Here is a 7,500-nt window from a genome sequence, read left to right on the forward strand (position 1 = left end):
TGGGTTCTTGAAAATGTTTAATGCAGCAAGTAGGGATCCTCCAAATTTTTTTGGTAGTAGACAATTTCTCATCAGCCCCACCCCCCCCCCCCCCACCCCCTCAACACATTTTTATGGACGCTCCCTGACGTCGAACCGAGTGCAAAAGCGAAATTAAATAAATAAGAACTTTACTAAATAATGAAAACCATGACAATGACGGTCCATTAATTAAACGGGGAACTAAATCCGCATATGAAACCATACCATAAAAATAATATACATTATAATACAAATTTTAAAATTAGGAGTTAAGTTCGACTCATGAGAAGTGAATGTTTGTAGAGGATGCCTAGCTACGGCAGTTATGCATGGCGGATATCGTTTTGACATCGGGACCGATCGTAAGGGTTAGCATTTATCCAAAAGAGAGTGAATTGTAGTTGATAACTGATGCGTCACATCGTCATCGTTAATGTCCTCCAGTGAACAGATTTTACCCGGTCGCTCCAATTGCACGAAATCGCAGGGGATAACGTTTATGCTTGGGCTAAATAGCGTGGCGATGATCCGCAGGAAAAAGCGCTGGTCATTGACCGAAACGAGGCCGAAACAAAATCGCACAGTTTGTCAGACAGTTGTTGAGGAAACTATTGCCTCGCGTTGGAAAATCAACGGGGGTTCTCTTGAAGTGCATTTAAACTTAGAGGGTGACTAAATTTGTATGCAAGTTGCTAGTTGCTGAGGCGGGAAGTTTTCTGTCATTTCTGCACCTTAAAGGGGCTAGGTCACGCAATTTTAGGCAATTTCAGCACTGATCCAATGGTCATAGAATTAACTAAAATATCAAAATAACTGTTCAAAACTATAGAAGAACTCTAACAAAATACAGGGACGCCAAGAAGGGACATGGATGGACAAAACTGGAGAGGATTGAAATGGATTGAATTTGGGTAAATTTTAAAAACGTCGGCCCATCTTTTTTCAAATTTATATCATTCCGTATCAAAATGTAATTTACAAAGCTGGAAAATCATTCTCAGTTGTTATGTGGCCGTGATTTTGCAAATGAAAGACCCTTGCTCTGCCAATTTGACGTTTAGAGCTCATAATTAACAAAAAATAAAAAATAGCGTGACCTAGCCCCTTTAATGATGTCATCTACTGGGTATTCACAGTTGGTGGTCTGAGGGTTTTCTCATGGCAACAAGCGTCCTGTATATATTTTTTGTAATTGTATGCGTGCAGAAAGTGTTTAAAAATGCGTGTTTTAATTGGTTCTATTCGGGAATCCCGAACCATCGAGTTTGGATTCGAGTTCGAGTTCGAGTTGGACTTCGAGTTGGACTTCGAGTTGGACTTCGAGTTGGACTTCGAATTGGACTTCGAGTTGGACTTCGAGTTGCGCTTCGAGTTGGAGTTCGAGTTAAAGTTGACTATAAAAATAAACTCCCCTCCCCCAAAAAAGAAATAGAGGGGTAGGGTAGGGTAGGTTCCGCAAAACCAGAGCCCGCCGAGATACTTACATTTTTCGAAGGACCGCTTGTGCTTATGGGAGGGCACAAACCAACGATAGTATGACAAGGAATATTTTTCCTTGAAGTGTAAATGCTAACCATGATCCATGATGCTAACCAACGATCTCTCATGAAGAGAAAGGATTTGAATCGAAGCAGTGTCCATTTCTGTTAAGAAAGTGCAAGTGGCACATAAAGATACCTTGCATCTCAACTTTGGCCTAGCATTGTAAGGAAATATTTTGAGGCTTAGGTGCCCGAGCTCTTCAGTACGGTCCTAGGCCCCGTAAATCGAGGATGCGTGATGCGTGACTGTGACGCTGTCCAAGTGGTCGTCTTGTGTTACACGTGTTTTCAAGGCATAAGCGGGTTTGATACGAGGTCCCCACGTGGTATGATACGAGGTCTCGTCATCAGCCTGGTTGGTCTTGTTGCTGGCCATTGTGGAATTGGCAATGGAACGGTAGGTTTAATTTAGTTTATGAAGACTTTATTTTCGAATGCAAATTAACGCTGAAACATGCCCGTTTTCAGCGAGAAAAAAAACAGATAACTTCGTCGCCAGAGGAGGCGTGTGGCGATACAACGTAAGTCTTCTTTTCATCATGGCTCAAAAGGGTAATTTAGAAGAGACTGAAGGAAGTGGCTTAATTGCTTATGCGTAAGTCCGAGTTGCACAGCACAGACCTGCATCTTGACGGGTAGGCAAAACGGTCAGAAATTAGAGTGAGCAGCCGGAACGCCCGGGGGGGGGGGGGGGGGGGCTGACTCCCATATGAAACAGACGGGGATGCTCGTCGTCTCGCTTAGGGGTGTAAATTTTGGATTTTGGTCTCGCTTAGGGTGTTCCGGGCAAAGCGCGAATATTTTAAGGTCTCGTTTCGGGTTCCGCAAATAAACACAGAATTCAACAAAACAGAAATTCAAATTTTCTTTTTAACTTGTTTTTAGGGGTCAAAATTTGCTTAAGCCACGCCCAGATTGGTCTCCTTCAGGGTTCACAAAAAGCTTGAGCCACGCCCAGATGGCCTCCTTTAGGGGTTAAATTCAAAATTTCCGACGAGCATGCCCGTCTGTTCCATATGGGAGTCCCCCCCCCCCACCCCCGGGCCGGAACGATGATGCTGCTGGTATATGTTAAAACAATAGTGATCTAATCGGCGTCATATATAAAATGGGGAATATAAAAGCAAAAAGCGACACAAGGTGGGTTGAATTTTTTGAAGGTATATCGATATTTCGGCTGGCCAAACCAGGCTTCTTCAGGTACAATAAGCATATTTCAAGCATATGTAGCATATTTTCGTAATATGTTCCGGAAACACAGTGAAACACAGTGTAGATAAGCTTATATTAAAAAATAATCACATAGCATAGAACGGAACAGTCTGATTCTTCGTGGATGTTCAGACCATCGGGATCAATTGTTCTGCCTTTTTGGATTACAAAATATTACTTCTGTGGCCTTACGGATAGAGTCTCGGATGGAAGAGAATTTTTCGATGGGTATTAATTGCATGTCGTTGGCATTGTGTTGTTAGGAGATGACAGGAAATGTTCTGCGGCTGCGGTAGGTTTAGATTTTTAGTTAGGGTTGTCTATAGGGAGGGGGTTGCACTAGTACGAATTTTATTTGTTTTGTTTTAAATTGGGTCAAAATTGGAGCTTTTCCTAATCACGCGGCGAGCAAAATTTGGAAAAATCTGTCAGTGGACCAAAAATATCAAAGACGCCGTAGTGCGGAGCAGGCAGATTTTTCCAAAATCGCCCAAAGAAAACAAAAATTCATTAAACATGTCAACTGCGTGTTTATATAAGAAAATTGATGCACTGTATGCCTGCACTAGTAAGCGCACGAAAACCAAGAGAACACACTGAGGCGCTCAACATAAGTCTAACTCGATCTTCAACTCGAACTCGAACTCGAGTCCAAACTCGATGGATAATTTCTCCCGCAAATAACGTGTTCATTTTTCTTTTCTCTACAGTATTATTTTGAAAGCAATTTTTGTGTTTAAATTGTAACAGGCCCTTTACAGGTAGACCATCACGTGACCTACTTTTCATAAAATTGTGGGCTATAAATTAAAGAATGCCGGAAATGGAAAAAGCATGTGACAAAAGGTACCACACATTGTTGAAAACCTATATCCCTGCTCTATATTTTAATGTGTCAGCAATTTTATTACTTAAACCACATGAAAAAAAAAAAATGAAAAATCCCAATATTGCCCCGAATTCCTGTTCCTGTTCTTCGCCCAGCTTATACATCTCTTTGCTTATTCACATTAATAATTTATCCAATTTTCGTAGAGATATTGCACATCAAAATTGGCAGATCATAGGTAACTATGATAACCCAAATGATATGTGGGAAGCCTGGAAAAAATCTGTTCCTTCGTTGTGTTGACAAGCATGCCCCCTTGCGTAATAAACGTGTTCGCCCTTGCAAATCATCTTGGATTACTTCGCAACTCAAAAAGCGCTTGCATGCAAGAGATATTCTTAAGTTAAAAGCCACTCGTTCTGGTAATGCGGAGGACTGGCGTAAATTAAAAAAACTTCGCAATATAGTAAACAATGAAATCAAACGTGCGAAAGAATGTCACTATAAGCATGCCCTCAATGAGTACCAAGGTGATCCACGTAACACTTGGCGGATTGTCAATGAGCTTATGTCTAGGAAATCACACAAATGTGTCATAAGCGAACTTAAGCTCCCCTGTGGCAATTCTATTTATGATTCTCATGAGTTGTCTAACGCCTTTAATGATCATTTTTCTTCCATTGGGCCTAAGTTAGCAAATGATATTCACGCCAATGAAGACAATTCTTCTCATTTGGATTATTTAGCTGAGACTGGTCACTGCACATTCGAACTAAAACCGACCAGCGTCTCTAAGGTTCTTCTTCTTTTATCCAGATTATGTGAGTCAAAATCTACTGGTTTGGACAGAATAACTGCAAAACTCTTGCGCGAATGTGCTGACTTAATAGCCGAATCACTCTGTACTATCTTTAATCATTCTATTGTTTCTGGAATTTTCCCTGATGAATGGAAACTTTCGAAAGTCATCCCCTTGTTTAAACAGGGTAATCGTTCAGATCTAAATAATTACCGCCCAATTTCAGTAATTACAGTTGTAGCTAAAGTCTTTGAGAGAATTATTTATGATCAACTCTATAATTACCTTACTATACACAAACTCATTTCAAGACACCAATCGGGATTTCGACCTCTTCATTCCACTGTCACTGCCTTACTTGAAGCTACCGATAGCTGGGCTTAGAACATTGACCAGGGTAATGTAAACGCAGTCGTTTTCTTGGATTTAAAGAAAGCCTTTGACACCGTCGATCACGATATTCTTTTGTCTAAACTTGCGAAATATGGTGTCAGTGGCACTTCATACAATTGGTTTAGATCATACTTGGACTGCCGCAAGCAACGATGTTTTATAAATGGTTCTCTCTCTGGGGACCATTTCCTTACTTGTGGTATACCTCAAGGTACAATTCTGGGTCCACTCCTTTTTCTAATATATATTAACGACTTACCTTACTGTCTATTAAATTCTGAACCTCGAATGTATGCTGACGACACACACATTACTTTTGCTAGTAATAGCACCCAAAGTATTAACACTGTTTTAAATGAGGATCTTGCTAGAGTTGAAAAATGGCTAACTGCTAACAAGCTTACTCTTAACGCATCTAAAACTGAGTTTATGTTGATCGGATCGAGGCAAAGGCTAAGCACGTTTCACAACCCTCCGTCACTTATTATTGACGGTGCACCTATAACTCAAGTTACCTCTACGAAATCTCTAGGTGTTCATATTGATCAGACTTTATCTTGGAATGTTCATGTTGAGACTTTATGTAAGAAAATCGCGTCTGGTATTGGAGCGTTGAAGAGAGTGAGGTCTTTCGTTCCACATGAGACTCTCCGATCAATCTTCATGTCTTTAGTACAGCCTCACTTTGATTACTGCGATTCTGTCTGGGGATGTTGCGGCAAAACCCTAGCCAGTAAACTTACAAAACTTCAAAATCGCGCTGCGCGTATACTCACTTACTCGAACTATGATGCCAACGCTGATAACGTTATCCAAAAACTTGGATGGATAAAACTTGATTCTCAACGAACAATCCATAAGGCTGTGATGGTTTATAAGTCGCTTAATGGTCTTACTCCCGATTTCCTTAGTTCTAAATTTGTTGACCGTAGTAGCGTCTCCAGTTACTCCTTAAGGGACACAGAGGGCAAACTAGCTATCCCACAGCCACACACAAAATAGATGAAAAATAGCTTCAGCTACACTGGAGCAGTTCTTTGGAATAATTTACCAATCGAATTGAGGCAGGCTGACTCCCTTAGAGCGTTCCGGGCTGGCTGCGAGCGTTTCTTTTCATCAAGTTAATCTACAATTCTATACACGGCACTCATGTAAAGCAGGTTTTTATTTTGTCATTTAATATTATAGTTATATTTATTGATTACTTAGAACAATTTTGAATAATGTAGCTGTAGTCGTTGTATAATTTGTAATAATTCTGGTAATTAATTAGGTTTTTATAGTTGCGACTGATGAGTTTACCGTGTCTAAATAAAGTTATCCTATCCTATCCTATCCTATAATTATACATTATTATCAATTATATACTTGCGTTTTAATTATTAACTCGAAGCGCAACTCGAAGTCCAACTCGAAGTCCAACTCGAAGTCCAACTCGAAGTCCAACTCGAAGTCCAATTCGAAGTCCAACTCGAAGTCCAACTCGAAGTCCAACTCGAAGTCCAACTCGAAGTCCAATTCGAAGTCCAATTCGAAGTCCAACTCGAAGTCCAACTCGAAGTCCAACTCGATGATACCTAACTCCCGGTTCTATTCAACGTCAAATAATTTTTTTCTACTGATATCCATAGTTACTAGAAACAAGAAATAATCTTTAAACATGACTTAATCGGGGTTTCAGTTTCCGGGAACTCCCTTCTCTGTGATTTCCTGTCTCGATGACTCTAAATTGAAAACTGTGTACAGTATTTGTAATTCCTTCACATGTCCTGGCTTTCCCTGCCCAATCGGATGCTGTCATAATGTCATGTTTTGAGCCCCGGTTTATCTATCGAGAAGTCGTGGAGTCATGTTTCACAAATTGACGTCAAATTCTTCCTTCCCACTCAACAATTAAACGGTTGGTCTTCCCGAACATAATTGCCAGAGAGATTAAGTGTTTATTTCGGTCGGTTTCAATTGGGTGAAAGACGCAAAGCAACATGACAGTCTTCGAAGGCGAATCAACTTTTACCGTTACTGAAGGTTACGATATGGAAAAGCAGGGTCACTATTCTTCGTGCGCTTGCTGTGGCTGTCTCCGCAGGAAACGTACTTTAATTCTCCTGTCACTATGCGTGGTGATGGGTATCATTGCACTGTTATGTTTTCTGATCTTCACGCTCGGTCGAGAAGAAGGAGGTATGACTTTGTCGCCAACTAAGGCTGAGAAGTATTGTTTGTGTTACGGTAATCGTATTTGTAAAATATGTGCTGGAGTAGGGGAAATCATGAGTTGCTGCTGACAATCTCTTTTCAAGCTGCAATCTCGACCCACTTCATAAACTCTCTTTGTAGTGGTAAGATAAATATTCGTGGTGTGGAGCGAAGACTGAAATTGCTTCCTCAGCCTCCTACTAAGAGATCTATCCCATTTCTGTTAACCTTTCTCTTGGGGGATAGCAAAACAGTGATCATGATGATTTTCCAAGGGAAACGCATGGCAGTAAACAGTAGACAGAGAGGGGCTCACTTCAACGGAGCGAAATTCGGTGATGTTTCGCACCTCTATTTCTTGAGTTGTTAGAAGGGTCACTTTTTCTTCAGCCGTGACTTCTGCGAAAGCGGAAAACTGGGTTATTTCCATTCCTTTAGAGCATGTTTGCTTGATTCACCCATCGTTTTTACTGGGTTGCCTATGGGCAAACCCAGTCGAGGTCTTCGTT

General features: G+C 40.8%; 1 protein-coding gene across 8 annotated transcripts in view; it reads left to right on the plus strand.

Annotated features, from left to right (window-relative positions):
• The window catches only part of LOC137974067 (uncharacterized), a 57,402-nt gene that overhangs the window by 4,546 nt on the left and 45,356 nt on the right, over window positions 1-7,500 (plus strand). For 3 of the 8 annotated variants that reach the window (XR_011117389.1, XR_011117391.1, XR_011117390.1), the window contains exon 1: window positions 6,673-6,976. The exons of 2 other annotated variants lie outside the window; for them this stretch is intronic. The gene's annotated coding sequence lies outside the window, so the exon portion shown is untranslated. Of the gene's footprint in view, window positions 1-1,918; window positions 1,960-2,679; window positions 2,703-3,035; window positions 3,067-6,672; window positions 6,977-7,500 lie in introns of those variants that run through there. 3 more of the 8 variants (XR_011117394.1, XR_011117395.1, XR_011117393.1) reach the window with 3 other exon arrangements.

The sequence above is a fragment of the Montipora foliosa genome, chromosome 10 (assembly GCF_036669935.1).
Source record: "Montipora foliosa isolate CH-2021 chromosome 10, ASM3666993v2, whole genome shotgun sequence".
In the NCBI taxonomy this organism is placed as follows: Eukaryota; Metazoa; Cnidaria; class Anthozoa; order Scleractinia; family Acroporidae; genus Montipora; species Montipora foliosa.